The sequence below is a fragment of the Camelus bactrianus genome, unplaced genomic scaffold, assembly GCF_048773025.1.
Source record: "Camelus bactrianus isolate YW-2024 breed Bactrian camel unplaced genomic scaffold, ASM4877302v1 HiC_scaffold_42, whole genome shotgun sequence".
Taxonomy (NCBI): Eukaryota; Metazoa; Chordata; class Mammalia; order Artiodactyla; family Camelidae; genus Camelus; species Camelus bactrianus.
In genome coordinates, this window is record NW_027413958.1 from 2,312,071 (window position 1) to 2,319,922 (window position 7,852).

A 7,852-nucleotide genomic window follows, 5' to 3' on the forward strand; every position below is an offset into this window, starting at 1 on the left:
ATCTAGTGCCTCCCCATGGACAAGGGAGGTAATTAGCGGACTACCCCCTGCCAGGGAACAACTGTGACACCAGGAAGCTGCGTGGGGTGCGGCCCTAAACCTCACCCACACAGTCACACGTGTTCCGGAATTCTGAGTGTGGGGAGGTTCCTTCTTCTGTCTGCAGCACCCGGGTTCTCCTTGGAGCCTATCGAGTGTCTTCCCCCAGTCCTTCTCTGTGCGGGCTGCCTGGGAAAGGCGGGGGTTGGGCTGGAAACGCAGGTAGCATCTAGTGCCTCCCCATGGACAGGGGAGGTAATTAGCGGACTTCCCCCTGCTAGGGAACACCTGTGACACCAGGCAGCTGCGTGGATTGTGGCCCTAAACCTCCCCCACACAGTCATCCGTGTTCCGGAATTCTGAGTGTGGGGAGGTTCCGTCTTATGTCTGCAGCACCCGGGATCTCCTAGGAGCCCTTCGAGTGTCTTCCCCCAGTCCGTCCCAGTGCGGGCTGCCGAGGAAAGGAGGGGGTTGGGCTGGAAACGCAGATAGCATCTAGTGCCTCCCCATGGACAGGGGAGGTAATTAGCGGAATTCTCCCTGCCAGGGAACACCTGTGACACCAGGCAGCTGCGTGGGGGGCGGCCCCGAACCTCCCCCTCACAGTCAGCCGTGTTCCGGAATTCTGATTGTGGGGAAGTTCCTTCTTCTGTCTGCAGCACCCGGGTTCTCCTAGGAGCCTTTCGAGTGTCTTCCCCCATTCCCTCACTGTGCGGGCTGCCGGGGAACGGCGGGGGTTCGGCTGGAAAAGCAGGTAGCATCTAGTGCCTCCCCATGGACAAGGGAGGTAATTAGCGGACTACCCCCTGCCAGGGAACAACTGTGACACCAGGAAGCTGCGTGGGGTGCGGCCCTAAACCTCACCCACACAGTCACACGTGTTCCGGAATTCTGAGTGTGGGGAGGTTCCGTCTTATGTCTGCAGCACCCGGGTTCACCTAGGAGCCCTTCGAGTGTCTTCCCCCAGTCCCTCACTGTGCGGGCTGCCGGGGAATGGCGGAGGTTGGGCTGGAAAAGCAGGTAGCATCTTGTGCATCCCCATGGACAAGGCAGGTAATTAGCGGACTTCCCCCTGCCAGGGAGCACCTGTGACACCAGGCAGCTGCGTGGAGGGCGACCCCGAACCTGTCCAACACAGTCAGCAGTGTTCCGGGATTCTGAGTGTGGGGAGGATCCGTCTTTTGTCTGCAGCACCCGGGATCTCCTAGGAGCCTTTCGAGTGTCTTCCCCGAGTCCGTCCCAGTGCGGGCTGCCGAGGAAAGGAGGGGGTTTGGCTGGAAAAGCAGGTAGCATCTAGTGCCTCCCCATGGACAGGGGATGTAATTAGCGGACTTCTCCCTGCCAGGGAACACCTGTGACACCAGACAGATGCGTGGGGGGCGGCCCCGAACCTCCCCCACACAGTCATCCGTGTTCCGGAATTCTGAGTGTGGGAAGGTTCCGTCTTATGTCTGCAGCACCCGGGTTCACCTAGGAGCCCTTCGAGTGTCTTTTCACAGTCCCTCACTGTGCGGGCTGCCGGGGAATGGCGGAGGTTGGGCTGGAAAAGCAGGTAGAATCTTGTGCCTCCCCATGGACAAGGGAGGTAATTAGCGGACTTCCCCCTGCCAGGGAACACCTGTGACAACAGGCAGCTGCGTGGAGGGCGACCCGGAAGCTCCCCCACACAGTCAGCCGTGTTCCGGAATTCTGAGTGTGGGGAGGTTCCGTCTTCTGTCTGCAGCACCCGGGATCTCCTAGGAGCCCTTCGAGTGTCTTCCCCGAATCCCTCCCACTGTGGGCTGCCGGGGAAAGGCGGGGGTAGGGCTGGAAATTCAGGTAGCATCTAGTGCCTCCCCATGGACTGGGGAGGTAATTAGCGGTCTTCCCCCTACCATGAAACACCTGTGACACCAGGAAGCTGTGTGGAGGGCGACCCTAAACCTCACCCACACAGTCACACGTGTTCCGGAATTCTGAGTGTGGGGAGGATCCGTCTTATGTCTGCAGCACCCGGATTCACCTAGGAGCCTTTCAAGTGTCTTCCCCCAGTCCCTCCCTGTGCGGGCTGCAGGGGAATGGCGGAGGTTGGGCTGGAAATGCAGGTAGCATCATGTGCCTCCCCATGGACAAGGGAGGTAATTAGCGGACTTCCCCCTGCCAGGGAACACCTGTGACACCAGGCAGCTGCGTGGAGGGCGGCCCCGAACCTCTCCAACACAGTCAGCCGTGTTCCGGGATTCTGAGTGTGGGGAGATTCCGTCTTTGTCTGCAGCACCCGGGATCTCCTAGGAGCCCTTCGAGTGTCTTCCCCCAGTCCCTCCCTGTGCGAGCTGCCGGGGAAAGGAGGGGGTTGTGCTGGAAAACCAGGTAGAATCTAGTGCCTCCCCATGGACAGGGGAGGTATTTAGCGGACTTCCACCTGCCAGGGAACACCTGTGACACAAGGCAGCTGCGTGGAAGGCGGCCCCGAACCTCCCCAACACAGTCATCCGTGTTCCGGAATTCTGAGTGTGGGGAGGTTCCGTCTTATGTCTGCAGCACCCGGGTTCACCTAGGAGCCCTTCGAGTGTCTTCCCCCAGTCCCTCACTGTGCGGGCTGCCGGGGAATGGCGGAGGTTGGGCTGGAAAAGCAGGTAGCATCTTGTGCCCCCCCATGGACAGGGGAGGTATTTAGCGGACTTCTCCCTACCAGGGAACACCTGTGAAACCAGGCAGCTGCGTGGAGTCGGCCCCGAACCTCCCCCACACAGTCAGCCGTGTTCCGGAATTCTGAGTGTGGGGAGGTTCCGTCTTCTGTCTGCAGCACCCGGGATCTCCCAGGAGCCCTTCGAGTGTCTTCCCCGAGTCCCTCACAGTGCGGGCTGCCTGGGAAAGGCGGGGGTTGGGCTGGAAACGCAGGTAGCATCTAGTGCCTCCCCATGGACAAGGGAGGTAATTAGCGGACTTCTCCCTGCCAGGGAACACCTGTGACACCAGGCAGCTGCGTGGAGGGAGGCCCCGAACCTCCCCCACACAGTCAGCCGTGTTCCGGATTTCTGATTGTGGGGAAGTTCCGTCTTCTGTCTGCAGCACCCGGGTTCTCCTAGGAGCCTTTCGAGTGTCTTCCCCGAGTCCGTCCCAGTGCGGGCTGCCGAGGAAAGGAGGGGGTTGGGCTGGAAACGCAGGTAGCATCTAGTGCCTCCCCATGGACAGGGGAGGTAATTAGCGGACTTCTCACTGCCAGGGAACACCTGTGACACCAGGCAGATGCGTGGGGGGCGGCCCCGAACCTCCCCCACACAGTCATCCGTGTTCCGGAATTCTGAGTGTTTGGAGGTTCCGTCTTATGTCTGCAGCACCCGGGTTCACCTAGGAGCCCTTCGAGTGTCTTCCCCCAGTCCCTCACTGTGCGGGCTGCCGGGGAATGGCGGAGGTTGGGCTGGAAAAGCAGGTAGAATCTTGTGCCTCCCCATGGACAAGGGAGGTAATTAGCGGACTTCCCCCTGCCAGGGAACACCTGTGACACCAGGCAGCTGCGTGGAGGGAGGCCCCGAATCTCTCCAACACAGTCACCCGTGTTCCGGGATTCTGAGTGTGGGGAGGATCCGTCTTTTGTCTGCAGCACCCGGGATCTCCTAGGAGCCCTTCGAGTGTCTTCCCCCAGTCCCTCCCTGTGCGGGCTGCCGGGGAACGGCGGGGGTTGGGCTGGAAATGCAGGTAGCATCTAGTGCCTCCCCATGGACAAGGGAGGTAATTAGCGGACTTCCCCCTGTCAGGGAACACCTGTGACACCAGGAAGCTGCGTGGAGTGCGGCCCTAAACCTCACCCACACAGTCACCCTTGTTCCGGAATTCTGAGTGTGGGGAGGTTCCGTCTTCTGTCTGCAGCACCCGGGATCTCCTAGGAGCCCTTCGAGTGTCTTCCCCCAGTCCGTCCCAGTGCGGGCTGCCGGGGAAAGGCGGGGGATGGGCTGGAAACGCAGGTAGCATCTAGTGCCTCCCTATGGACAGGAGAGGTAATTAGCGGACTTCCCCCTGCCAGGGAACACCTGTGACACCAGGCAGCTGCGTGGAGGGCGGCCCCGAACCTCCCGCACACAGTCACCCGTGTTCCGGAATTCTGAGTGTGGGGAGGTTCCGTCTTCTGTCTGCAGCACCCGGGATCTCCTAGGAGCCCTTCGAGTTTATTCCCCGAGTCCCTCCCATTGCGGGCTGCCGGGGAAAGGCGGGGGATGGGCTGGAAACGCAGGTAGCATCTAGTGCCTCCCCATGGACAGGGGAGGTAATTAGCGGACTTCTCCCTGCCAGGGAACACCTGTGACACCAGGCAGCTGCGTGGATGGCGGCCCCGAACCTCCCCCACACAGTCAGTCGTGTTCCGGATTTCTGATTGTGGGGAAGTTCCGTCTTCTGTCTGCAGCACCCGGGTTCTCCTAGGAGCCTTTCGAGTGTCTTCCCCGAGTCCGTCCCAGTGCAGGCTGCCGAGGAATGGAGGGGGTTGGGCTGGAAACGCAGGTAGCATCTAGTGCCTCCCCATGGACAGGGGAGGTAATTAGCGGACTTCTCCCTGCCAGGGAACACCTGTGACACCAGGAAGCTGCGTGGGTGGCGGCCCCGATCCTCCCCCACACAGTCAGCCGTGTTCCGGAATTCTGATTGTGGGGAAGTTCCGTCTTCTGTCTGCAGCACCCGGGTTCCCCTAGGAGCCTTTCGAGTGTCTTCCCCCAGTCCCTCCCTGTGCGGGCTGCCAGGGAACGGCGGGGGTTGGGCTGGAAAAGCAGGTAGCATCTAGTGCCTCCCCATGGACAAGGGAGGTAATTAGCGGACTACCCCCTGCCAGGGAACAACTGTGACACCAGGCAGCTGCGTGGAGGGCGGCCCCGAACCTCTCCAACACAGTCAGCAGTGTTCCGGGATTCTGAGTGTGGGGAGGATCCGTCTTTTGTCTGCAGCACCCGGGATCTCCTAGGATCCCTTCGAGTGTCTTCCCCCAGTCTCTCCCTGTGCGGGCTGCCGGGGAACGGCGGGGGTTGGGCTGGAAAAGCAGGTAGCATCTAGTGCCGCCCCATGGACAAGGGAGGTAATTAGCGGACTTCCCCCTGCCAGGGAACACCTGTGACACCAGGAAGATGCGTGGAGTGCGGCCCTAAACCTCACCCACACAGTCATCCTTGTTCCGGAATTCTGAGTGTGGGGAGGTTCTGTCTTCTGTCTGCAGCACCCGGGTTCTCCTAGGAGCCTTTCGAGTGTCTTCCCCCAGTCCCTCCCTGTGCGGGCTCCCGGGGAAAGGCGGGGGTTGGGCTGGAAAAGCAGGTAGCATCTTGTGCCTCCCCATGGACAAGGGAGGTAATTAGCGGACTTCCCCCTGCCAGGGAACACCTGTGACACCAGGCAGCTGCGTGGAGGGCGGCCCCGAACCTCCCCCAAACAGTCAGCCGTGTTCCGGAATTCTGAGTGTGGGGAGGTTCCGTCTTCTGTCTGCAGCACCCGGGATCTCCTAGGAGCCCTTCGAGTGTCTTCCCCGAATCCCTCCCACTGCGGGCAGCCGGGGAAAGGCGGGGGTTGGGCTGGAAACTCAGGTAGCATCTAGTGCCTCCCCATGGACAGGGGAGGTAATTAGCGGTCTTCCCCCTACCAGGGAACACCTGAGACACCAGGAAGTTGTGTGGAGGGCGGCCCTAAACCTCACCCACACAGTCACCCGTGTTCCGGAATTCTGAGTGTGGGGAGGTTCCGTCTTCTGTCTGCAGCACCCGGGATCTCCTAGGAGCCCTTCTAGTGTCTTCCCAGAGTCCCTCCCTGTGCGGGCTGCCGGGTAAAGGAGGGGGTTGTGCTGGAAAAGCAGGTAGCATCTAGTGCCTCCCCATGGACAGGGGAGGTAATTAGCGGACTTCCACCTGCCAGGGAACACCTGTGACACAAGGCAGCTGCGTGGAGGGCGGCCCCGAACCTCCCCCACACAGTCATCCTTGTTCCGGAATTCTGAGTGTGGGGAGATTCCGTCTTATGTCTGCAGCACCCGGGTTCACCTAGGAGCCCTTCGAGTGTCTTCCCGGAGTCCCTCCCAGTGCGGGCTGCCGGGGAAAGGCGGGGTTTGGGCTGGAAACGCAGGTAGCATCTAGTGCATACCCATGGACCGGGGAGGTAATTAGCGGACTTCCCCCTGCCAGGGAACACCTGTGACACCAGGCAGCTGCGTGGAGGGCGGCCCCGAAACTCCCCCACACAGTCAGCCGTGTTCCGGAATTCTGATTGTGGGGAAGTTCCGTCTTCTGTCTGCAGCACCCGGGTTCCCCTAGGAGCCTTTCGAGTGTCTTCCCCCAGTCCCTACATGTGCGGGCTGCCGGGGAAAGGTGGGGGATGGGCTGGAAAAGCAGGTAGCATCTAGTGCCTCCCCATGGACAAGGGAGGTAATTAGCGGACTACCCCCTGCCAGGGAACAACTGTACACCAGGAAGCTGCGTGGATTTCGGCCCTAATCCTCACCCAAACAGTCACACGTGTTCCGGAATTCTGAGTGTGGGGAGGTTCTGTCTTCTGTCTGCAGCACCCGGGTTCTCCTAGGAGCCATTCGAGTGTCTTCCCCCAGTCCCTCCCTGTGCGTGCTCCCGGGGAAAGGCGGGGGTTGGGCTGGAAAAGCAGGTAGCATCTTGTGCCTCCCCATGGACAAGGGAGGTGATTAGCGGACTTCTCCTTGCCTGGGAACACCTGTGACACCAGGCAGCTGCGTGGGGGGTGGCCCCGAACCTCCCCCTCACAGTCAGCCGTGTTCCGGAATTCTGATTGTGGGGAGGTTCCGTCTTCTGTCTGCAGCACCCGGGTTCTCCTAGGAGCCTTTCGAGTGTCTTCCCCCAGTCCCTCCCTGTGCGGGCTGCCGGGGAACGGCGGGGGTTGGGCTGGAAAAGCAGGTAGCATCTAGTGCCTCCCCATGGACAAGGGAGGTAATTAGCGGACTACCCCCTGCCAGGGAACAACTGTGACACCAGGAAGCTGCGTGGGGTGCGGCCCTAAACCTCACCCACACAGTCACACGTGTTCCGGAATTCTGAGTGTGGGGAGGTTCTTTCTTCTGTCTGCAGCACCCGGGTTCTCCTAGGAGCCTTTCGAGTGTCTTCCCCCAGTCCTTCACTGTGCGGGCTGCCGGGGAAAGGCGGGGGTTGGGCTGGAAACGCAGGTAGCATCTAGTGCCTCCCCATGGACAGGGGAGGTAATTAGCGGACTTCCCCCTGCCAGGGAACACCTGTGACACCAGGCAGCTGCGTGGAGGTTGGCCCTAAACCTCCCCCACACAGTCATCCGTGTTCCGGAATTCTGAGTGTGGGGAGGTTCCGTCTTATGTCTGCAGCACCCGGGATCTCCTAGGAGCCCTTCGAGTGTCTTCCCCCAGTCCGTCCCAGTGCGGGCTGCCGAGGAAAGGAGGGGGTTGGGCTGGAAACGCAGGTAGCATCTAGTGCCTCCCCATGGACAGGGGAGGTAATTAGTGGAATTCTCCCTGCCAGGGAACACCTGTGACACCAGGCAGCTGCGTGGAGAGCGGCCCCGAACCTCCCCCTCACAGTCAGCCGTGTTCCGGAATTCTGATTGTGGGGAAGTTCCTTCTTCTGTCTGCAGCACCCGGGTTCTCCTAGGAGCCTTTCGAGTGTCTTCCCCCAGTCCCTCACTGTGCGGGCTGCCGGGGAACGGCGGGGGTTCGGCTGGAAAAGCAGGTAGCATCTTGTGCATCCCCATGGACAAGGGAGGTAATTAGCGGACTTCCCCCTGCCAGGGAACACCTGTGACACCAGGCAGCTGCGTGGAGGTTGGCCCTAAACCTCCCCCACACAGTCATCCGTGTTCCGGAATTCTGAGTGTG